This window comes from Nerophis lumbriciformis, linkage group LG14, assembly GCF_033978685.3.
Source record: "Nerophis lumbriciformis linkage group LG14, RoL_Nlum_v2.1, whole genome shotgun sequence".
NCBI lineage: Eukaryota > Metazoa > Chordata > Actinopteri > Syngnathiformes > Syngnathidae > Nerophis > Nerophis lumbriciformis.
The window spans coordinates 21,029,393-21,053,772 of NC_084561.2; the positions used below are offsets into that span (position 1 = coordinate 21,029,393).

General features: G+C 38.8%; 1 protein-coding gene across 2 annotated transcripts in view; it reads left to right on the plus strand.

Annotated features, from left to right (window-relative positions):
* The first annotated feature begins 830 nt into the window (after positions 1–830).
* nek7 (NIMA-related kinase 7) overlaps positions 831–24,380 on the plus strand; it is a 141,896-nt gene continuing 118,346 nt past the window's right edge. For both annotated transcript variants that reach the window (XM_061975858.2, XM_061975859.2), the window contains exon 1: positions 831–1,116. The gene's annotated coding sequence lies outside the window, so the exon portion shown is untranslated. The remainder of the gene's footprint in view (positions 1,117–24,380) is intronic.

Here is a 24,380-nt window from a genome sequence, read left to right on the forward strand (position 1 = left end):
ATAAATATATTTATTTTTAGGTAAGATAAACATAATAATACAATGTATCTCTAGTCTGGATGATTTAGTTCTTGTCACCCTGTTGTCCTCCCGTCTCTTCCCCAAGGATGGCTCCATGAGCTGGGCAAACGCCTGGAGATGCCCTACGTCAACAACACGGTCGGCGGCCCGTCGGTGCGGAGCTGTACATCGCCGCCCTCTACTTCACCCTCAGCAGCCTGACCAGCGTCGGCTTTGGCAACGTGTGCGCCAACACGGACGCCGAGAAGATCTTCTCCATCTGCACCATGCTCATCGGCGGTATGCCGGGCGCCTCGTATGGAATAACGTGATTGGGCAGGCACGCTGTTTATATCGTGGGAAAGCGGACGTGAAAAAAGGCTGTCCTCACTCAGGTCCGCATGGAGCTGAAGGGGGTGTGGCCTCCAGCTCCGGCTGGAAATGGGGAGGATTTCGGGAGAATATTTGTCCCGGGAGGTTTTCGGGAGAGGCGCTGAATTTCAGGAGTCTCCTGGCAATTCGGGAGGGTTGGCAAGTATGCATTTTAAAGCTTTTATCGGCTGATAATATCGGCAGTCCGATATTATCGGACATCTCTAATTACTTTGTATCGTATGCGTGTTGGAAATAAACTGGAACTGAACTGAACTAAACTAAACAACACTACTGTGTTTTTTGGTTGGTCATGAAAAATGTAATACAGTATTTCGGTTGCATTATTATTTGCAACAAAAATGTGAAGGCTGCTCGGCGAGAGTTCGCGTGTCTGTGTCGAGTCTCGCGGTATTTGACAGCTCCCCGGGAACGTTGCGGTGTTTACATTAGTGGCACGCGGGTCAGCAGGGTGGCTGGCGGCGAGGACGGGAACACGTGCACGCGCACGGACTGACAGACTCACACAGCAGCACCATCTCTCCCTCTCTCTCTCTCACACTCTCACGTCCAAAAAAAAAAAAAAAAAAAACAACCACAGAACTTTTTTTTTTAGCGTTCCGGTAACGGTGACGTCACCACGCGAGGAGAGAGCCCACTGTTTGAAGGGGAAAGTGCAAGGACGGACGAGACGAGCGCCATCACAGCAGGAATAGCTTAGCAACAAGAGTCCCCCACTTCCTGGTAAGTCCTCACGCTGCTCAACGTCGCAAACTTCTCCTGACAGACACTTTTTATTCACTTTTTCTCGACACCGCTGGAACGCGGCCGTTATTAAAAGTCCGCCGTTGTCCTAAAAGTCGACCTGTCATCCTCAGCTGAAGTTTGAGGGAAGTTCGTCGGCTAGCTTAGCCAAGCCTGAGGCTACTAGCACGTAGCCGAGCTAACTTTCACTGCACACTTCTTTACTTTCCCTCTCATTTTTATTCACCGCTTACTTTAATTCAGTTAAAGACGAACGTGTCACAATGCAGCTGGCGATGCTATTGAGGAGTTTGGACAAAACTGGCTGGCTCTTGTGAAGACCCCGTGATTGCATACAAGAGATTTAAAATGATGTAACTCAATAGCACGCAGAGTGAACGGTGTAAGCAGTGTTTTTCTACTGTGCCGTGAAATACAGTCTGGTGTGCCGTGGGAGATTGTCATTTCACCTAATTGGGTAAACATTTTTTTGCAAATCAGTAATCATAATATATAAACAATGTGCTGTTGTTGAGTGTCGGTGCTGTCAAGAGCTCCGCTGAGTAACCGTGTAATACTCTTCCATATCAGTAGGTGGCAGCAGGTAGCGACCGTATTTTTCGGGTTCTAAATAGCAGTTTTTTTCATAGTTTGGCCGGGGGTGCGATTTATACTCTGGAGCGATTTATGTGCGAAACTAGGGGTGTAACGGTACACAAAAATTTCGGTTCGGTACGTACCTCGGTTTAGAGGTCACGGTTTGGTTCATTTTCGGTACAGTAAGAAAACAAAAAAATATACATTTTTTGGTTATTTATTTACCAAATTTGCAAAATCTTCCACCAAAAATATTTTACTTAGTGGAATATTTGATGTGAAGTAATCTGAACCTTGGATAGGTCAATATTTCATAATAACATTGATTTTGATTCAATATTAGGTTTTGAACAATGACAGTTTGAAAGACAAAAAAACAGCTTTGTTTTATTAGTCAACATTGCAACGTTTTCTAAATTACATTTAACCTTTAAGCTTTTTTATTTCACTTTTGTTAAGTTTTTGTTTATTTTAATAGTATTTTTAGAATGTGCCGTGGGCCTTTAAAACATTAGCTTTGGGCCGCAAATTGCCTCCGGGGCACACTTTTGACACCCCTGCTATAGATAATAAAAAAATAAATCTAAAAAATCTATCGATAAAAAGCAGAGCCTGGCGACGCATGCGCGTTTATCATAACTCTCTCGCTCTCTCTGTCTCTGCTCCTCCCTTACGAATGCTGCTGCGAACCGCCACAATTTGATCTTAACCCTGAACGTACATTGAAAATACACGCAACCCTAACTCAAAATGCCGGACATTTGAGGCATTTAAGAAACTCCGCCAGGACAGCCCCGCAAAAGAGGACATGTCCGGTGAAAAGATGACGTATGGTCAGTCTATCATAGCCCGGTTGTTGCTAGCATGCCGTGTGTAGTGCCTCGGTGTGCATTGTTTACACAACGTGCGGTACGCTACTTAATATGTCCGTGTGAAAACTCGTTCGGTACACCTCTGAACTGAAACCCCCGTACCGAAACGGTTCAATACAAATACACGTACCGTTACACCCCTATGTGAAACTATTAACACATTACCGTAAAATATCAAATAATATTATTTATCTCATTAATGTAAGAGACTAAGCGTATATCAACAATCGTCACACACACATGTCAACCAATAAAAATTTGGCGGGGGTGGGTCTTGGCAGAAGTGCATTGTGAAAAAAAAGATGCTACCTGCTACTTCCGTACTTATGAAAATTGATAATTTCAACATTGGCGGTAACTTATACAAATTGATTTTATGCGTCATATAACGTACACTTATTCAGCCTGTTGTTCACTATTCTTTATTTATATTAAATTGCCTTTCAAATGTCTATTCTTGGAGTTGGATTTTATTAAATAAATTTCCCCCAAAAATGCGACTTATAGTCTTGTGCGACATATATATGTTTTTTCCTACTTTATTATGCATTTTTGGCTGGTGCGACTTATACTCCGGAGCGATTTATAATCCGAAAAATACGGTAATTGCTTTGTAGATGTCGGAAACATGGTTTGCCGTGATCACAATATGCAGACGACAGCGGTCAAAAGCTATCCAAAGCTTTAACCAAAAATAAACAAAAGGCGAGTGCCGCTAAGAAAAGGCATTGAAGCTTAGGGATAGGTTAAAGTTAAAGTTAAAGTAAAAGTACCAATGATTGTCACACACACTAGGTGTGGTGAAATTTGTCCTCTGCATTTGACCCATCCCCTTGTTCACCACTTAGGAGGTGAGGGGAGCAGGTCTTTATTGTCATTGCACAAGTACGACAAAACTTTTTCAGCACAAACCCGTTCAAGATTAGACAAACAAACAGTGTACAGGGTTACAGAACGGGAACGCTGATGGGTCGCCTCAAGGCGCCCCGTAAAAGATGGGGGAAAAAGGTAAAATGTTGGGGAAGGATGAGTAAAAAAATACAATCTAGACTGGGCTCCTAAGGGGGCCCCAGTCCGGAGTGGGAAAAAAACCTCCGTAGCAAAGCACATATACATATTACAACATACATCTCGAGATATCTAGCAACAGAGAGAAGGGAGTGCGGGGTCATGGTGGTAGGCCGCAGCTCTCAGGCGCTGACCATCCTTTCATCACCCCTATGGGATTTGCATCGAGGGCGTTGGATTGGGGGGGTATGTATGTGTGTGGCGTATATTTTTGTGGATGCATGTTTGTGTGTAGGCCTGCAGTGTGTCTCTGTTCTGCGACCTTGATGTCGTGAAGTCGCTAGTCCAAAGTCAACAACAACAGGTGTGTGTCCATGAGAGACAAGAAGGGAGTCCTCGCCGCACCGTCCTTCGGGAGAGTCTCGAAGCCAGGGAAACAATCCAAGTTAGAATGTTTTGTATACGAGTGAAAATAAAATGTGTTTTTCACTCTAAATTGTCTATGACTGGTCCTAACCCCTGCGGGGCAGACAGTCCGATGTGATCCAAAATCACAAGAGTGTCCACAGTTCTTCCCGCATCCTCCAATCATTTGTGGCAGCTTTGGGGTACTTTGAAGACTGCCAGCAACTACCAACTTGTCGACAAACCAGAGCAACGCTTACTCCAATCAGCAGATGTCCTGTTGTTATAATTCATAATAGGGAAGGCTATGCAAAACTAAACTAAAACTGAACTGGCTACAAAGTAAACACAAACAGAATGCTGGACGACAGCAAAGACTTACTGCGTGTGGAGCAGAGACAGCGTCCACAAAGTACATCCGAAATGAAAATGACAATCAACAATGTCTCCATAAAGAACACTAGCGTCTGCACAATTTAAATAGTCTTGATTAAATAGTCTTGATTGCCAAAACAAAGCAGGTGCGGGGAATAGCGCTCAAAGGAAGACATGAAACTGCTACAGGAAGATACCAACAAAACAGGAAAAGCAAACCAAAATAGGAGCGCGAGACAAGAAGTAAAACACTACACTAGGGCTGCAACAACTAATCGATTAAAATCGATTATAAAAATAGTTGGCGCTTAATTTAGTCATCGATTCGTTGGATCTATGCTATTCGCATGCGCAGAGGCTACTTTAAAAAAAAAAATTAAAAAAAAAAAAATTGTTTTTAATTATTCTTTTTATAAACCTTTATTTATAAACCGCAACATTTACAAACAGCTGAGAAACAATAATCAAAATAAGTATGGTGCCAGTATGCTGTTTTTTTTCAATAAAATACTGGAAAGGATAGAAATGTAGTTTCTCTCTTTTATTCGATTATTAATCGATTAATCGAAGTAATAATCGACAGATTAATCGATTATCAAATTAGTTGTTAGTTGCAGCCCTACTTTACACACAGGAAAACAGCAAAAAACTCAAAATAAGTCACGGCGTGATGTGACAGTACACCTACTTTGAGGCGAGAGCTATAGTGATGCATGGTTGGTTATGGTTTAAAGTCATATCCAACAATTGCAATAACAACCTTTTATTGTCAGTATCGACGACTGAGTTTCATTTTTTATGATTTCTGCTGGTGGTGTGCCTCCGGATTTTTTTCAATGAATAAAATGTGCCTTGGCTCAAAAAAGGTTGAAAAACGCTGGTGCACAGCACTGTGCTTTCCACATGAATAGTGTATTCCCTTCCAACCTTCTTAATTACTTTACACATCCTACGTTTGTTTTGTTGATACTTACGTGTTGATTATGATCAATTCTTGTGACAAATATACTTGAAAACCTTGCCCTCTTAATTCTTAAAAAAACATAAAGTTGTAGTCTGTGTGTGATATGATATTGCTCAACTCTGATACAGGAACAGATAAAAAGTTGCAAAATACTTTTGGCGGTTGGAGTGCAAATGACAATTTTAGTAACATGTTTCCAGTTGCTGACAAGGCCAAATGCACAACAACACAGAAATGATCCATGACACACACACAAAATCATAAAACATAAGAAAATTAAAAATGCTGTAAATGGCAAAGCACAGACAGAACCATCCGAAACAACTGCACGGGAAAAATGCTCCATGTTCACTGATGTTAGTAGGGTATGTAGTGAAATTACTGGCAAAACTCCCACAAACTCAAAAAACTGTTTCACAAATTCGTAACTGTTTCACAATCCTATTTGTTTTTGAGTTTGTGGAGTTTTGGCAGTCATTAAAACATTTTTGGCTTTGTGAAACATTTTTGAGTTTGTGGAGTTTTGGCAGTCATTTCACTCCATATGTAACAATTCGTTTATCAACCATTCAGGAACGATCTTAGATTATCTACAATGATATTATTCGAAAGAGTGAACAGTGTACAGCACTGTGCTTTCCTCATGAATAGTTATTCCCTTCCAACCGGCGTGGCGCAGTGGAAGAGTGGCCGTGCGCAACCCGAGGGTCCCTGGTTCAATCCCCACCTAGTACCAACCTCGTCATGTCCGTTGTGTCCTGAGCAAGACACTTCACCCTTGCTCCTGATGGGTGCTGGTTAGCGCCTTGCATGGCAGCTCCCTCCATCAGTGTGTGAATGTGTGTGTGAATGGGTAAATGTGGAAGTAGTGTCAAAGCGCTTTGAGTACCTTGAAGGTAGAAAAGCGCTATACAAGTACAACCCATTTATCATTTATCATTTATATTTAATTACTTTACACATCCTACGTTGTTTTGTTGATACTTACATGTTGATTATGACAAATTCTTGTGACAAATATACTTCTCATTCGAACCAACTTGAAAACCTTGCCCTCTTAATTGTTAAAAAAACATGACGTTGTTTGTGTGTGTGAGATACGATATTTCTCAACTCTGATACAGGAACAGATAAAAAGTTGCAAAATACTTTTGACGGTTGGAGAGCAAATTACATTTTTAGTAACATGTTTACAGTTGCCGACAAGGCCAAACGCACAGCAACACAGAAATGATCCATAACACACACCACACACAGAAATGATAAAACATAAGCAAATTAAAACACACACGGAACCCTCTGAAACAACTGCATGAGAAAAATGCTCCATGTTGACTGAACAAAACCGAAGATGTAGTGAAATTACTGCCAAAACTTCCACAAACTCAAACGGTTTCACAAATTCATAACTGTTTCACAAACCTATTTGTTTTTGAGGTTGAGGAGTTTTGGCAATCATTTAAACATTTTTGACTTTGTGAAACATTTTTGATTTTGTGGAGTTTTGGCAGTCATTTCACTCCATATGTAACGATTTGTTTATCAACCATTCAGGAACAATCTTAGTTTAATTACAATGATATTATTCGAAAAAATTCAGTGAAGTGAAATCGATTTGTTAACTGTTTATCAAAAAAAACTAAATCAACCAGTGTGACTGTAAAATAAATACTAGACACTTCGGGTGAAGTTTCCTTTAGTCCTGTTATTTATTTTCAGGGAATTCTGTATGAATGAATTATGGATATAAACAAGCAAGCAAACAACAATTAATGGCCAATGTATTCACATCTTATTTGAATAAAGGGCTACCAACACTTTAGGTTGAATTAACAATAAGAATCCTTTTTCTGCTCTCATTTTCAACATTCAATACATTTTTAATAAAAAATATAGGAACCAACATTTAACAGTAGATTTACTTGTTACTTTTGCTATTTTTTAACATAAAAATTAATACAATATTCAGGATTTTCCCTAGATTGCAAAGATACGTGTGGCGGTGGGGGCGTGGTTCGATGCATAATTTGCTATTGATATGATTTTCTTTAAAATCACTCATTAATGGATACATCGATTTAAAAACCAATCTTGTTATTAATTAGTATTAACATATATTTTTATATTTTTTTGCCATATTTAACATTTTTGCAGCTTATTGTACAATGTACTCTGTTGAGACTTTATTTCTTTCCCTCAATGTCCCTGACGAAAAGCAAGCATGAAGTCACACTTGCATCGCGCTGCAGCTCCAGTTGGACTTTCTCTCCTTAAAAGCTGTCACTGTCCTCTTAATTTTTGCACATTTTGTAGATGGCTGTTCGCGGGTATATCTGCGATATATTAAAGTTACGTCTACATCGCAGACATGCTAACTACACCCTGGCAATTGGCGTGCATCTTGCCAGGGGGTGATCAAGGGTGATGGGTCAAATGCAGAGAATAATTTCGCCACACCTAGTGTGTGTGTGACAATCATTGGTACTTTAACTTAACTTAACTTTACAATCAGTTTCGGCTGCGCTGTTCGGGTGGTCAAAGTCTTTTTTTTTCCCAGGAGCTAAGTTTTTGGTGCCTCACTAGTCAATAATGTACACATAACAGGATATATATATATCCATTCATACTGTAAGGATCTGCTGGTGGTAATGTTTTATGTTTGTGTGTAAAGAAAGGAGACAAAAGTGTTTGCACATAAGGTCAAACCTGTTGGAATTGTGCCGTTTGTTAACACAAGATTGGCAATAAAAGATACATTAAAGTTTTTTGCGGCTTTAGGTTATTGTTCAGTTTAGTTTCAGTTTATTTTGAACATGCATACGATACAATGTAATGCATCACATACTGTATTTCCAGTTGTTTCATTACAGCATGTCCAAAAAGGAGTAGGAAGAAGCTGAGTTAATTTAATCCTAGCCCATTTCATACCATAGCAAATTTATCCAATTTCCTTGTTCTCTGTAAGAGAACAGTGAATGAATAAATAATAAATAAATAATATACCATAGTAAGTAAACAAATATTAAATACATACGAAATCTTTATCTCCAAAAAAAGGGTTCAAGATGTTCATCATAATTATTGTTATGTGTACTTTGTGAACACTTGTAGTTTGAACAGTTTCTTAAACTGAATCATATTGGTGCTTTGTGTTGTGATGTTTGTATTTGTTGGCTTTTGCCATCGTGCTGTAGCTGAAAGTTGTTGTGTTGTGGCTTTATGATATTGTTTTGTTGCCTTTGCCTTTGTTTTGACCTTTGTCGGCCACCGTAGATTTCCGCCATTCTCGTTTAGACAACTGATGCCGATGACGCCACAAACGGGCAGACAGACTTAAGTTACGTTTAACGCAAGGCTATACAACTGGCGGCTGAGGAATGACACCAAACCGGCCGTCGAGTTCAGTTCAAATCTTAAATTTTTCTTACAAATACAACACTTTTGCAGCAAATTCCTAACAACACTATAGCGTTCCTGTTGTATAGAGAAGCTTGGACCAGTGGAAACACAGAGATAGATCTTGCATTGACATTTCAACCTCCTATAGGGCTGCATCCACAGCATTTTGCATAGTACGGCTGTGTTCGGAAATGTGTAATTCTGACAAAATAAATAGACCCAAAACAATGTCTACTGCAGAAAAATTGGTTTCTCAAAATAAGAATAATAAGAAAAGGAGAAGTCCGGACCCTGGGTCCTTAGTTTTCTGGAAATGTGTACCCTCGGACAATTTAGTTGCATAGCCCTCATTTAAAGTCCTTATTAATAAAAGTGCTTAACTTTAGGGATGTAACGGTATCAAAATCTCACGGTACGATATTATCACGGTTTTAAGGCCACGGTACGATATTATGGTGATTTAAAAAAAAAAAAAAGAAGCTTAGTGAAAGAGTCATAGTGTGTAAAATGAAGTGGCAGGAATGTTTAGAATAAACCTTTTTACTGTAATTGATCACAAACATATTGCTAAAATGTCTTAATTATATATTTTCTTACTACAAACAAGTAATTGTAAGTGCAAATAATTGTGCAGGAACATCTGCTGTTTCAAGCAAATATTTAAAATAATAACTTAGTTGGTGTCTTTAAAGTAACAATGTAAACATTCAGTGTAACAGGTGTAAAACATTAATATACAGTTTAGTGTCTTTCAACTTTTACATTCTGGGAAGCAGTGTCCTCTAAAGTGGTAATTTTTTATATCCATCTGGAAAATGTTGTGATCTCAGTAAAGAAAACGAACAATATAACCTTTAATAACGAAAATACCTCACAAACTAATGTTTGGCTTCGCTAGCTTCAAATATATTTTCTGGGTGACGGTTTATGAGGTGGCGACTTGTCCAGCCCTGCCTTCCACCCGAGTATAACTGCAATAGGCTCCAGACCCCCGGGGTAGAAAAACAGATGGATTGAGGATGTACCAAGTAGTTTTTAGTGTACTCTTATTTCACCCGTTGAACATTTTTTTTGTGATTTCCAGGTGTGCGTTGAGATGAGACAGGCTGTGTCGCTCAATTCTATTTACACAGAATTTAGCCAAAATGTCTTCGCAATTGTTTTCAAGTGCGTCCATCTCTCTCGTGTTGTTGATTTGATAGAATCTATGGAGATTAATTTGGGTCTTTATTACGAAAGCTTATTTTGACACTGGATTTATGTAACATAATTTGAAATTTGTGTACTGAATTTTTTTTACATACATTTATACTGACAATTTCATTCAATTAAGTGTTTTAAAATTCAGTGTATAAAAATGTATTGTAAAAAATGTAATTAAAGGAAATTCAGTGTAAAATAAATTAGTGTAAAAAAATTCAGTGTGTGTAAAAAATTCAGTGCTGAAAAATTCAGTGTCGAAATATTCGCTGCTTCAAAAAGCAACACTCATTTCCGGTAAATTAAGACTAAAGCAATCGATCCTGTCTGAGAACCAGCCAATGAGGTGTCAAGTTTGAAGTCACGTGACACAGATCTTGCAAAACAGCATAAAAAAAGCAGTTAACTGTGCTACTTGGGAATAATACAACATAATTAACATTTCCATGCTGACCGCTGGATATTTTAAAACTATAGAAATTATTCCAATGGTTAGAATCTGCATTTTTGAGTGACATACGGCCATGATATGCAGCTAAACTGACTGTGATACACAAAGTGACCAGCAGATGGTTCTGGATAATGATGTTCAGGTAAACGTAAGAAAAAGACGGGCTATAGATTTTCGGATGCATTCATGGAGGGAGGAATAAATGTTTGAGCGTAAGCTTGTTGTTCACAAGACAAAGTTTGGTCATGAATAGATGAACACACTACGTTGACCATAGGAACAGTGATACTATTACAAGTAAGTGGATGTTTTTGATTATTTTTTGCCATGTTTGTTGCATTTGTGTCGCTCTTGCTTGATTATAAAAGATGTCGATCAAGGAGGTGGTCTGCAGTAGAGGAGCAACATTCATGTATTTTAAATATTCAGTATTTTATTGTTTATAGTTAATATTTTAAATCCCACATTGTATATGTTCATGTACATTCCAGTGTCAAACTTGACACCTAATTGGCTGGTTCTGAGACAGGATCGATTGCTTCTGTCTTAATTTACCGTAAGTGAGTCTTGTTTTTTGAAGCAGAACATTTTTCAACACTGAATTTTTACACACTGAATGTTTATAGACTCACTGAATGTTTATACACTGAATTTTTGTACACTGAATTTTTGTACATGGATTTTTCTAATCAGAATTTTTTTACACGGAATTTTAATACACTAGTTTTTTTTAATTTTATACACTTCATTTTTTACACTGAATTTATTTTCAACGAAATTGTCAGCATAGTTTGATGTAAAAAATTCCATTACATAAATTCACTGTAAAAAAAACGTTTGTAATAAAGACAAATGAACCTCCATAGAATTACATAAATTGCAACTTGCCACGCTGCTGTCAGTAATGCGCGTTGCTCCAAGTGATGCCCAGGCTTGAGTCAAACAGACCCGATTGCTGGCAATACTGCTGACGATTCTTTTTTCATTGAGAACAAATTCCGAGGAAAAACGGGATGAGCAGGACGCCGGGTAAGGAGGACAAAATACGTGATTTCCCGGCTAAGAAGGGACGATTGACAGATATGTTTCACACACTCCTCGTATTGGAGTTTTTCTCCTACCCTGCCTCACTCTGTGCATGGAGGATTTGGGACACAGCACCCAGCGCAGACAAAATGAGCAGAGACACCTCTGCGTCAAGACATTAAGGATTAAATGTATCAGTATGGCGGTATTGTCTTAAATACATATCTTTTTCTGAAATAATCCAGTATATTTCATAATACTGGTGTACCGCCCAGCCCTATTACAAAGTACAAACTCGAGCAGCCAACAAGTCACATGGCCACATGCAAACTTTGCAATATCTCTGTTTCGAGTGGTGAGACACATGTAAGGCGTTTATATGCAAGCAACTTCATTAAGCATCTTAAAGCCCGCCATCCTGACGCACACAAAAATGTTACCGCAGCGAAAGCTAACGAGGTGGGACAAAAACAACAAAACCAGGCAGATTAATTTCAACGGAAAGAAACGTTTTCACGAGAATTCCAACGTGGAGTCGGCATTTGCGGTAAATTATTAAAATTTATAGTATTAGATAATCAAACGCTCTCAATGGTGAAGAATGTGGGATGTCGCCGCTTGCCTGGTCGTAAATACATGACCCAAACAGCCCTTCATGACCTGCATAAGCCAACTGTTTACTTTTGATTGTTGAACTAGGGCTGGGCCTATAATACAATATCAATACATATGGCGATAGACGATATCTATAGAAAATAGGTAAAGTATATACATATGTATATTTTTTGGTCGGAAGAAAACAAATTATGAAGCAAGATTTGTTTCATGAAGTCACTCATGCTTTGGAAACTAGTGAACAGGAAACAGGAAGTGTCACTGAGCAATGGGAGGGACACGCTAACAGCCAATCACGTAACAGTATCAACTACCGATCGTTACACCTTTCCTGCTGTTCGGCTCCCAGTCCCAGACCGTAGTCGGGGAGTGCAGGGGAGACGTTCCCTTTGGAGCCAATGTTTTTGTTGAGGGTAAAACCTTTCACTTTACCCGACAATGGGTCTGCTAAGCTCCGCTTTCGGGTCGGAATGACGAGGCTGCCGACTCGTGACAATTTAGTCGCTTTATTCTTATTTCTGCAGGACACAACTGGACACATTCACCACTACTGCTGCAATGCATGCTTGCTCTCTCCACTCACTCACTAATATCACTTACCCAAAAGTACACACTGCCATTCTTAAAGGAGCACACACACACACACACACACACACACACATACGCTACTCTCATAACACTAGTGTGGTTGTACTGTCTCTCCAGTGTTTCACACAGGACAGGCATCTATTTGTGGTGGTGTGTTCGGGGGGCGGGGGGGGGGGCGATGACCAAGAAGAACGCGGAGTTGGAATATAATTACAACATTTTATGTACATATTTATATACAGATTTGAACAATTAGTGATTCACTGAAATATATTTATTAATTGTGGTTCTTACAAAAAATATATCTTATAAAATATAAAAGCTAAAATGTCTCTTAAAGCTCTGCCCCTTTAATTAGTGAATACTAAATAATTTAACTTTAGCCTACTACTACAACCATATTATTTACCAGCAACATGAAGTGAAACAGAGGCAGAGGTGTCCTGCCACAGTCAGTCAACCTCCTCCTCCTCCTCCTCCTGCTGCTGAACAGGTCCCACCTGTGGTCCGGACTGTAGGCCTACCTCCTCTCCAAGTCGAGCCCTTTTCGGCCGTTGAAAATATTTTTCTATACTCATCTGTGTGAAGGAGTGAACATCCAACATTAGAATTTATTACTAGCGAGCAGAACTGCTCTTTGTACAGTGCCGTCTAACCTTAAGCAGCAGCAGCTCAACACATGCAGGGTTCAACGTTAAGGTTTTTTCTACTTGCCCGACTTCTCAAATCTACTTGCCCCAATATTTTTACTTGTCCTGCCTAGGTTTTTTTCTGGCTGTGTAGTGCTCATGGCTTATATCTTACTAAAATCCTTCCCGTTGACTATTTACAACACTACACAGTATTTATTATTATTATTATCTATAATTACATTTAAATGGCATTGCATACATGTAAAATTAAATGCTATTTCACATTATTTGACCAGTAGCAGTTACACTCATCTGAACAGGTCAGCCACCTGTTTAAAGCCCGATCACAGTTGAAATCTTGAAATGAAGGGCCTTTAATGGCCAAAACATTAACCTGGACAACATTTTAACAGCTGGTTGGCTCAGATTTTATTCTTTTCATTGCATTCACATGCTGCAGTGGACAGTGGACAATTTAGCTTCAGTCCATGTGTGTTTATTGACAACGTGGTTATAACCTGGACACGTTAGCTCGTTGGTATTGTAACACGTGACTGTTACTACGTGCGTCTGCCCCGGGCCACGAGTCAAACAGCGGCGGTGTTAATGAAGCAGCGTCAGGCTGCTCACCGTCAGTGAAACGCTCGGTGAAATCACGGATTAACGTTAAATATATGACGAGCCGCGAGCGATGCAGCTATAACCTATCTACTAGTGATGGGTTGATGAGGCGTCATGAAGCGTTTCGAGACATTGCAAAACTGTATTGATACTGTGTCGATACTGTGTCACTAAATTCTGACATCTGCTGGACATTAAAAATCCCTACAGGCAACCTATGGACCGACTCAACTGACACTGATTTTATGACCTAGTACAGTGGTTCTCAAATGGGGGTACGCGAACCCCTGGGGGTACTTGAAGGTATGCCAAGGGGTACGTGAGAAAAATATTCTAAAAATAGCAACAATTCAAAAATCCTTTATAAATATATTTATTGAATAATACTTCAACAAAATATGAATGTAAGTTCATAAACTCAGTGAAGCACAAGCTCAGGTTTGTCACTAAAATGTCTGTCAAAAAGAACTGTGAAAAGAAATGTAACAATGCAATATTCAGTGTTGACAGCTAGATTTTTTGTGGACATGTTCCATAAATATTGATGTTAAAGATTTTTTTTTTTTGTGAAGAAATGTTTAGAATTAAGTTCATGAATCCAGATGGATCCAGATGAGCAAGCTTCTTCCCCAGGGCCATAACCATCCTGAACGGACTGCCCCATTGTCCCTCATAACTGCCTTCTCTTCGGTGCAATAACCCATTTCACCAACCACCCTGTTTTTGTTTTTGTTTTTTTTCATGTATATATTCATTTCACACCATATTCATTGCACTTCTACATTTTTTTATATTTTTATATATTTGCACATTGTTTTTCTAGCATGCACACATCGCACTGTATGGAATGGCCTCAATCTCGTTACCTTGCGTAATGACAATAAAGCTGATTCTGATTCTGATTCTGATTCTGATCTCTAATACAATCCCCAAAGAGGGCACTTTAAGTTGATGATTACTTCTATGTGTAGAAATCTTTATTTATAATTGAATCACTTGTTTATTTTTCAACAAGTTTTTAGTTATTTTTATATCTTTTTTTCCAAATAGTTCAAGAAAGACCACTACAAATGAGCAATATTTTGCACTGTTATACAATTTAATAAATCAGAAACTGATGACATAGTGCTGTATTTTACTTCTTTATCTTTTTTTTTCAACCAAAAATGCTTTGCTCTGATTAGGGGGTACTTGAATTAAAAAAAAAATCACAGGGGGTACATTGCTGAAAAAAGGTTGAGAACCACTGACCTAGTATATACAATAATATAAACCAAGTCATTGTATTTCATTTAGGATTATTTCATAACTTCATTTAAATAAAAAAATATTTTTTGTCTTTTTTAGATACAGTCAATAAATAATGTGAACATGTATCATAACATGGAAATCTAAGAGAACGTGTTGTGAATGAGGATGCTTGTGGACCTGGAAATTATTATTTATTTATTTTTACACATTTTTATTAAAAAAAAAACAGTTTTTCCAACGTATTCAATTTTAGACGCTTTCTCTTCTTAGTTATTTCTCCGGCTGTAGAAAAGAGCCGCTCACAGGGCACAGAGGAGGCGTCAGTGCGACACAGTTCGCGTATTGGTCACGTGACCAAAACAGCTCATGATCGGTCACGTGACTTTCTAAAAGCGGTACGCGCACCGACACAGGGTTTCGCTCTATGATGCATCGGTGTTGCCGGACCCATCACTACTATCTACCTATAACACCTGTAAAAATGAAGCAATGCTACCACGCTAGCAAGCGTTAGCTAGCCGGCTATGAGCCACCAAGCTGCTAACTATCGCCAAAAGGCACCATTTAAGTTTTTTTCCCCATGGCATCCTGGATCAAGGCTTTCAGCAGCTTTTGGACGTTTGAGGTAGAAACGTAGGAAGCGCCATCATTATGAAAAGTAGCCGCGAATATTTTGAATCCGTCCGTCCGTCCGTCCGTCCCTCTTCTTCTTCTTCTTCTGGCCCACCAGGTGAATTAAGCGCTATTGGCGGAGTTACAATGCATACCGCCACCTACTGCACCGGAGGTGTAACTACAAGCAACATTCACAGACAGTCCCATTGCTTTTATGAGCGGTCGAGCGAGTCAAATGCCGAAAAATCCATTTGTGGTGGACGTAATTCTTTCGTGGTGGGCCGCCACAAATAAATGAATGTGTGGGAAACACTGCTCTCTGTCTTGCTGTGGATTCACTGCATGGAGTGAGAAGAGAAACTGTGATATCTTGATACATCAAATCAATAACAGAAACTTGTCTTTAGTTTTGTTGGTTTTAATGCTGACGTGCGGTAACATCCTGTCACTTCCAATGTGTCCGTTTAATAAATAACTTCTCAAACTAGTCCGTGTAGTGTTCAATAGCTTATACACTCATGTCATCTAATGTCTTAAATCTGTAACTACTTTCAAATCTACTTTAATTATTTTATTACCTTAGCCGCGCTCATCCTACCTGGCTACCAGACACCCTCTCTACTGATAAATACCACCCTTGGTAAGTTGGAAATCGTTTTACTGTATTTATTTTAGTCGTAAATAATTATCGATATCGATCAATATAAAAAACGTAAATCGTGATAAAGTTTTCGGTCATATGGCCCAGCCCTATGTTGAACTTTTGTTGTATGCACTATTTTTGAAATGTCGTCAAATTTATCAGTGTTACAGAAATAAAAGTAATTTAATTTATACTTGTTTTTCTAAAATTTCAGCTTAAAAATTTAACAACATTGCTTTGATAATGGCTGGAGTCACGTTGTTACAATCCGAATACTGTAGGCCAGAGTCGATGCCAAAATAAACAATTGAGACAAAAACAGAACAGTCTTACTCTGTCATTTCTATTACTCAATACGTGTGAGAACCGAATGTTCTCCACTTTCCCTGCTTACGTTCGCCTTTTCCCAACTATGCTACTGTATTTTAATGTTGGTCATTATGGTGGTACTCGGAGAGCCAAGTGTTTTCTGTTGTGGTATTTGGTGAAAAAAGTTTGAATACCACTGATATAATAAATACAAACCATTGGTAAGTTTCTCGCGTTTTTACATAATTTCTATGTAGGAAATTCCTTCCAAAGCTTCTTAGAAATGGTAAATTCTTATCAAGTGCCCCCTCGACCCACAGCTGAAATTTTTCAATTCCTCTATTTTTATTTTACCTAGCTGGGATGCCTGACCATAACTTTGATTCTTTTTTTTAACAATAAATGCACATCATCAACATTGAAATTGCATGTTTAGCATGTGTACATTAATAAAAAAATAAAACATAAAAACTCTCAGTAGTTCGCCGCCACACAGATCACAGCACCCACACACCATCGCTCTTATGTGCGCTTGCAGCAATATGTCTGCATATCTGAAGTTACGGGCACTCCATGTGGTTCGAATTTATCAATTTATGTTAGTTACACTCATTAAATTATTAATCAAAGCAACAGATTATAAATTGAAGCTTGTTTCTAATTGATTAATCTTTGTAGCCCTTATTACAAAGTTGTAGTGGGAAGGCTGCATTCATAAATCTGACAAACAACTACAAATTGTATCTAAACACACCTGATTATTTCAAGGATCTCTTTTAACTGCTCAAGTTAGACTTGTGGCTCTTTAATAGATGGTTATAGATTTCATATTCAGTTTGTGGCCATGCAGGATGAATAAGGATGGTCAAGTCAAAATCCATGTGGCTTTTTCTCCTTAAATCGGCCAGTACTTTCATTATAATGCAATTATATCTGATGAGAGTCGGGAGTGTGTAATACTAGAATATGGCGCACTCAGTGGTTTTACACATTTTGTATTAGCCGTTAAATCATACAGTATGTTTGGTGTTTCATATAAGTTAATTATGACTGTAAACTGCCATTTCATGCAAAGCTGATCAGACCAAAATAGAGTGGAATAATTCCGGGACCTTTGTTAAGTGACCTCTTTCTGTTTTGTTCTTAGAATACAGTTTCCCCCTTTCCTTCCCATAATAGAATTCAGTATATAATAGCAACCTCTCCACTTCTGACTACATCTGGAGAACTCCACAGGATCAGTGTGTGAGTATTGATAACTATGTTTACCCTACTTTAAATGTACATTTGAAGATAAGCCATCAAATTTAAGTGTTCAGAGAATTAAGTTTAATTACATTGCTGTTCTATCATCACATTCACCAGTCTGAATCTCTGGTGACATGACAACAAAGGCAAATAAAAAGGATGGTGGTTAGAACTGTGAGGATTTGTGTGATATTTTGATTCAAACTTTGAATTGTACAAACTCCAGGACGATGCACTTGCAGGTTACGTTGTTAGTGGAAATCAATGATTGTAAAAGTCTTAGGTGTTTTCCACTGAACTGCAGTCTATTTGTGGTGGTGGGTAACGTCATCGTAAGTTTTGCATAAATTACCAGTTTTTCTAAAAACTGAGCAAAAGCATAAATAGTGGAACAAATATGGTTATAACTAAAAACAACTTCCTGTCTCTTCTTTTTGTGATTTTCTTCATGTCATGACTAGGGATGTGCCGATTGATCAGCCACCGATCATTATCTGACGATTTTCTTGAAAAAATGCCTTGTCGCCATTAGGGATGTCCCGATCCAGGTTTTTGCACTTCCGATCCGATACCGATGTTGTTTTTGCACTTCCGATCCGATACTGGCCTATCCGAGCATGTATTAAAGTTTAAAGTTTTTTAGCCTACTTAGTTGTCAGAATCATGTTGAAAAGGGTTTTAGTACTCTTGATAAAACTAGCCAGCTGAATTAGGTGAGTTTGAATAATACACAATGGTTGGTAACAAGAAACTGACCTGTTTATTCAAGGATAAACACAAAATAGACAAAATTATACATGACAAACAGAAATGGCATCATTGAACTAGGGCTGGGCGATATGGCCTTTTTTTAATATCGCGATATTTTAAGGCCATATCACGATACACGATATATACGGTATGTGGATATTTTGCCTTAGCCTTGAATGAACACTTGATGCATATAATCACAGCAGTATGATGATTCTATGTGTCTACGTTAAAACATTCTTGTTCATACTGCATTAATATATGCTACTTTTAAACTTTCATGCAGAGAGGGAAATCACAACTAAAAAAATCACTATTTTTTTCATACGGTGTTGATCTGGAAATGTTTGCCTCGGCATTTTGATGGTGTGGCACCGAATGGAGATGTTGACGTGCTGCTACATATTAGCAGTAATGCTACTTTTTATAGCAACGCTTTCGCCCCACACTTGACAAGTTGCGGTTGTCTTTTCGACATATTCCCACTTAAAGCCAAACTACCGCCAGACGATGGACCCCCTGCTGTTTTTGGGGGGAATTAATTCTTCCTTCCTTCTTTCGATTACCATTCGCACGGCTGCGCTAGCATCACAGCTAACGTTAGCCATGCTGCTACCTCTCTGCTCGGGGAGGGCGTATACGTATGTGACGTATGACGTGACAGTATGTGACGTGTGTAAGAAGGTGCGCTCTCTGTCTGTGAGAAGGAGACACAGAAAAGAGTGAGAAGAGCCTGCAGTGTAATGCCCGCAGCTAAAAGCAACTGCGTGAGAACGTATACTCCAATATCACAATATAGTCATTTTCTATATCGCACAGAGACAGCTGACATTTTTACTGGTAACTTTTAATTCACATGGCCGTCTTAACGGTTAGGACACAGACCTGTGGATGTGTTGAAGGTGTGCTGGAAAATGCGGAACGGAAACTTGGGAGCGGCAGAAAAGTGGAATGTATTATTTAAATCGGTGCGTTGGAAAACACGGACCGGAATTTCTTTAAAAACTGGATCTGGATCGGCATTTTCCCATGCCTTGCCGATACGCATTTTTGGCAAATATCGGCGGCCAATCCGATCCAAATATCGGATCGGGACATCCCTAGTCGCCATTGCCGATTAGTGCCTTTTAATGCCGATCACAAACATCAATGTTCTCGGGCTGATACCGTATTTATTTTGTTATTTAATGTTACTCCGTATTCTGAGTGGCGCCGTTTCCCTAAGTTAATAATAATCACTTCCATTATGGCAAATAAACTGCATTTCTTAATATCTGAAGAATCATTATTAGGTATAATTATATTATAAGTATTAGGACGAGACTCAACATGTTACACAGAGTTCAAGCTAGGAGCAGGCACATTAAGAACTAAGCTAAGCTACCTTTATACAACACAAAGACATAAGTGTTTAGTAAAGTTTAAGAAGTGTAGATTGAATCATCTTCCAGCAGATAGTAAACAGATATTAACAGGACATTAATTAGGAGGTTAACAAAAGTCTCGAGAGATGTTACATTTTGTTTTTGTTAATGTATAAAAATTTAGAGTGTCAGTCCACTAGACAAAGGAGGACTTTGAGAACAAAAATTATTTAAAGTAGTAGTAAATTGTAGTATTTGCTTTTGTTTAGTTGTTGTGTACTATTGAACTTGTTTGCTCCAACAATTGTATGTACGATAATAAAAGAGAATAAGGAAGTAGTTTAAATATTGTTGATATTTTTACACTGTCATTAGAAGTCATTATAAATTGTACAGGATATACATGTAATTGGTATTGGTATCGGCCAATCTCACTCATAGATCGGAATCGGCTGCATAAATCCCTGATCGGAACATCCCTAGTCAGAACAAACAAAACTGAGCCGTCAGTTTTAGACGAGCGAAGGTCCCAAAGCAGTTAATCGATTTATATGAAAAATAGTATTTTGAGGGGTCTGTTTACTTGCTAACTTTAGCAAAAGATTCAGTCCTGAAGCCAATGGATTTCATGGATTTTTCTCAGATGCTTAAAATTGGTATTGGTGTTCATTTCTTTTCTGCATTGATACCAACACGTTAGGGAAAGAATATAGATTCATTTGTGGTTTAGTGGGAAATTATGTACCTTGTTGACCTATTTATTACTCACATCTCTATTGCCTCATTCGATCACTGTCAAAGACAACAGACTTGAGTGTACTAGCGTCATCAGGTGATTAACACCAACTGTCTCTGTGAAGTTGACGATCAAGGAGTGTGTCACAGACCGGATGAACAACAAATGGCTGCCAAATGGTTGCATCTTTGTGGTTTAGGTGTTATAACAGAGCAACACTGCTATGAGTTTCAAACCATTGGGGGATGCCATACTAGAGGGAAGGTGGTGATACTCTTGTAATAGTATTCTTAAAAAAGAAACTGGAAAGAGGAACTTCAAAAATAATACAAGTCATTCATTTGTTGCTGACTGTATTTGGATTTTTTTTTTCAGAAAAAGGGGCCAGCTTAAGCATTGTCCCTCTTAGTACATTCAAAGACGCAGCTCTCTACCTTCAAGTGTTTTACTGCTCTTGGTTAGACCGAAATTTCCACTCACTGTTTTGGAGAGCTCTGTATGCTGCACCCAAAGCAGTGATTTAGTGCAATGGAATTCACCAATTCCGTCTGTCCCGTCAGAAGTTCCCTTTTAGCCCTGGAGCCGGCCCCTTTACTGGATTGGAGATCAGATGAGACATTTGTCATCAGACCATTTTAATGCTCATTTAGCCTTAAGGGGTGTGGTCGTTTTTTTTTTTAGTTTTTTAACCAAAACAAAAATATTGCCTTTTTTTGCCTTCACAATGCGTCCTTGGGCAGTCGTTCCCAGGTACATTTCACACCGGTTTCATGCATGATGTCAAAGACCTTGGCCAGGCATTATACAGAACTCATGCTGGCAAGGGGTGTTCCAACTTTGTAACTTAGTTACAAATGAAACATTTAATCCATCGGTTCGTCTTTGCCCAGAAGAATGTACCGTTAAAGAATCTTTCTTTTTTCCAGGTCTGTTTGGTTCGAATTTAGAGTAAGGTCTTTGGCATTGAGAGTGGGGCTATTCAAGCAGCTTCCAACACCAAAGCTCTTATCACTAATTTTGTATTTTTTTCTTCCTTCTTCAGTATGGAGGGTCATGGGTGTTTTTCAAGTATTCAAGTATTCTCTGATGATGCCTTGCAGCCCCTCACGTCTCGTGAAAATTCTTAGCATCACTGTGGCACTGATGCCTTTTCTCATTGGGCTCAGTGTACTCTAGAGGGAAAAGACTACAAAGACATGCAAACACAAAAATGGCTGACCCAGGACCTTGTGTGAAGTTAATGAAATAGTTTCACTGCTCCAGGGTCGTATTTTGCTTCTTTTTTCTTTTTTAAGCTCATTTGTTTTCTAAAACCCTTCTACATAAAACTACTAAGAACGTGCCCACTAATCAGTATCGGACGATTAAAAATAAAATAAAAGTATGATCACTTTTTCCGATTAATGTCTTTCTTTTTTCTTTTCTTTTTTTTTTCGTCCTGTCCAGCTTCTCAGAATAAATAAGTGCTTAGGAAAGTTTAAAGGCCTACTGAAACCCACTACTACCGACCACGCAGTCTGATAGTTTATAAATCAATGATGAAATCTTAACATTGCAACACATGCCAATACGGCCGGGTTAGTTTACTAAAGTGCAATTTTAAATTTCGCGCGACATATCCTGCTGAAAACGTCTCGGTATGATGACGTCAGCGCGTGACGTCGCGGATTGTAGAGGACATTTTGAGACAGCATGGTGGCCAGCTATTAAGTCGTCTGTTTTCATCGCAAAATTCCACAGTATTCTGGACATCTGTGTTGGTGAATCTTTTGCAATTTGTTCATTGAACAATGGAGACCGCAAAGAAGAAAGCTGTAAGTGGGAAGATGTGTATTGCGGCAGGTGTTGTGCCGGATAACGCACCCCCGCCGTAGAATACACCCCCTGACTGGTGTGCCGGATAACACAGCCGGTGTTTCATTGTTTACATTCCCGGAAGATGACAGTCAATCTTTACCATTGACCTGTGGAGAACTGGGACAACAGAGACTCTTACCAGGAGGACTTTGAGTTGGATACGCAGACACGGTACCGTGAGTACGCTTCCAAACATTTGATCGCTCGCCCGTACATGCGTGCCGCTATGTGCATGTCACGTACGTAACTTTGGGGACTTTGGGGAAAATATATGTGCTGTATGAACTTTGGGGAGGTGAACGGTACTTTGGGCTGTGGGATTGAGTGTGTTGTGCAGTTGTTTGAGTTGTATTGGCGGGTTATATGGACGGGAGGGGAGAGGTGTTTGTTATGCGGGAATTAATTTGTGGCATATTAAATATATTCCTGGTTGTGTTGTGGCTAATAGAGTATATATATGGCTTGTGTTTATTTACTGTTTTAGTCATTCCCAGCTGAATATCAGGTCCCACCCGCCTCTCACAGCATCTTCCCTTTCTGAATCGCTACCACTGCCCTCTAGTCCTTCACTCTCACTTTCCTCATCCACAAATCTTTCATCCTCGCTCAAATTAATGGGGAAATCGTCGCTTTCTCGGTCCGAATCGCTCTCGCTGCTGGTGGACATGATTGTAAACAATGTGCGGATGTGAGGAGCTCCACAACCTGTGACGTCACGCTACTCGTCTGCTACTTCCGGTAGAGGCAAGGCTTTTTTATCAGCGACCAAAAGTTGCGAACTTTATCGTCGATGTTCTCTACTAAATCCTTTCAGCAAAAATATGGCAATATCGCGAAATGATCAAGTATGACACATAGAATGGACCTGCTATCCCCGTTTAAATAAGAAAATCGCATTTCAGTAGGCCTTTAACAAGTGTAGATGGAACCACATTACAGCAGCAAGTAAGCAGATATTAACATGAAATTAACTAGTAGATTAGTAAGAGTATAGAGAGAGGATAATATAACAACTGATGGTGGTACTGTAAGAGAGCGGATCGATTTTAGAATAATTAGATCAATATTTTTATTTTCTCAAAAGCAAGGTTTTTTTTAATTGTTTTTGTTAATGTTTACAAATTCAGAGAATAAGTTCCTAAACAAAGGAGAAGTTAGAGTATTAGTCGATTTTGATTTTATTTAGCTATTGTATACTATTAACTTTGTTTTGTTTGTAATAAAAGAAAATAAGCACCTAGTAAACATTGTGTTGCTATTATTAATCTGTCAATAGCACTCACAAGTTAATACATGTGGTCGTATTGAGCTCACTCATGGATGATCAGTATTGGAATCGGCAGCATAAATCCCTAATGGTATCATTCCCAAAAATACTCAATGTATCCAGATTAGTGAACTGATGTGATTAGCATTACTGGTATAATAGGGACCTTAAATTAAGACAACCCCTCTTATTCAAGACCTGTTTTGAGGAAATCCATTTTTTAAGACAAAATAATTATTTCAATCATGTTTTTACTCTCTGATACAGTAAATTTGATTTTGTTTATCATATTTCTAATTCATATTTCTAAACTGCACGGCAGTTAACATTTGGACCAAAAGTCCTCCTCCTGTCATTTGCTAAGGTTTGTTTTGGTACTCTGGTTTGTACCAAAAAGAAAGAAAGGCTTTGCACATTTTAGTGCAGCTGATTTTGCGTATATGTTAGTACTATTCTTCTCATCTGAATAAA